The following is a 1750-nucleotide window of genomic DNA, read 5'->3' on the forward strand; positions in this document are numbered from 1 at the left end:
TGGCAGGCACCTGCAGTCCCAGCTACTTGGGAGGCTGAGGCAAGAGAATCACTTGAGCCCAAGAGTTTGAGGTTGCTGTGAACTATGATGCCTCTCACTCTGAGGGCAACAGAATGAGACTCTGTCTCAAAAAAAAACAAAAAAACAAAAAAACAAAAAAAAACCTAATATGAAAAATAGGACTGGGAGACCCCTCTAGGGTGAGCTGGTGAGGAGATGAGGAGAGACGAGCCAGGAAGACGGAGCTGGGGAACCAGGATAGCAGATCCCAGGGGAGGGCGGAAATGTTCCAGCTCAGCTGCCCCTTGGCCCTGCCTCCAACCACACACTCCAATCCCCTCTTCCTGAGTCCCTGCTTGTTCCTGCCCCCCCTGCCCCCATGGTGGTCCCAGGCAAGTCTCTGATGTGTCTGCCCTATGTGAGCTGGGCTGTGAGTGTCACTTGGGGGGCTGCCTTTCAGAAGGCACCACCTAGCAGTGGGCAGTGCTGAGTCCTGTGGTCTCCCAGTCCTGGGAAACAGCCTTTGCCATAGCCCGCTAGACTCTCTGTCCAGGTCTCCCAGAAGACCTTAGAGGGCAGCTTAGAGCTCTGGGAAGTGTCTCTTCTCAGAGTCTGTCCGCACTGCTCCCACCTGTGCCTCAGTGTCCTCCTCTGAGAGATGAGTGGCTGGCAGCAAGGTCACCATGGGGAGGATGCTGTCTCCCTCCTCTGTCCTGGGTCTCTGGTGCCTCCCTCCTGGGGGTGGCAGTCCAGCATCTCCAAAAGGCCCAACAAGAAGGCAGCCCCTGTGACAACCCCCAGGAAGGAGAAAAACCAGTTGTGCTTTGAGGGTGGGGGTGGTGGCAGCCCTGAGAACCTGGATGGGGAGGAGGTGGGCCCTTCAGGATGCCATCTTCATGGGTCAACTGGCCTCAGACCCAGTGTATGGACAAGAAGCTGCTGGCCATGCTGGCCATCCACACCATTTGCTTCTGCTGCCCAGTCACTGACAACACTATTCCTCCCAGCTCCTGGCCAAAGAACTACAAGGATTTCTAGGGAGGGCATCACATATACATGGTATCGTGGTATCAAGGTGGGTGGCAGGGGCAGGGTGGTAGGGCCTGGAAGGAAGTGGGGGTGGGGCCTGGGGCAGGGCCTGTGGTTCAGTCCTCCCACCTAAGTATCCACCTGTAGCTGCAGCACCAGAAGTAGAGCCTGTTCATGGAGAACATGGTGCCCCAGTCCTCTGCCACTTTACCTGTATGGTAGAGAACAAGGTTGGCAGCATCAGGCAGTACGTGCTGGGTAAGTGCCAAAGGCAGGGGCATGTGATAGGAAGGCCATCCCCCAGCCACCTGCACTGTCCTCATGAGTCCATTCTGCATGCAGGGCTACCAGCCATATGGACAGGGGTGCCAGTGCGAACAAAGAGAGATAGATAGTCATAAACACTCTTGGGCTTAAGTGATTCTCTTGCCTCAGCCTCCCAAGTAGCTGGGACTATAGGCACCTGCCACGATGCTCAGCTATTTTTTTAGAGAGGAGGTCTCCCTCTGGCTCTCACTGGTCTCTTGGTACCTGTAGCTCAGCAGCTGCACGGCAGTCCTCTTGCCGTAGCCTCCCCGATAGCTGGGACTATAAGAACCCACCACAATGCTCAGCTGTTATTTTCTATTTTTTTGAGACAGAGCCTCAAGCTATCCCCCTGGGTAGAGTGCTGTGGCATCACAGCTCACAGCAACCTCCAACTCCTGGGTTCAAGCAAGTC

This window comes from Otolemur garnettii, unplaced genomic scaffold (genome assembly GCF_000181295.1).
Source record: "Otolemur garnettii isolate 467f Iridium unplaced genomic scaffold, OtoGar3 scaffold00300, whole genome shotgun sequence".
In the NCBI taxonomy this organism is placed as follows: Eukaryota; Metazoa; Chordata; class Mammalia; order Primates; family Galagidae; genus Otolemur; species Otolemur garnettii.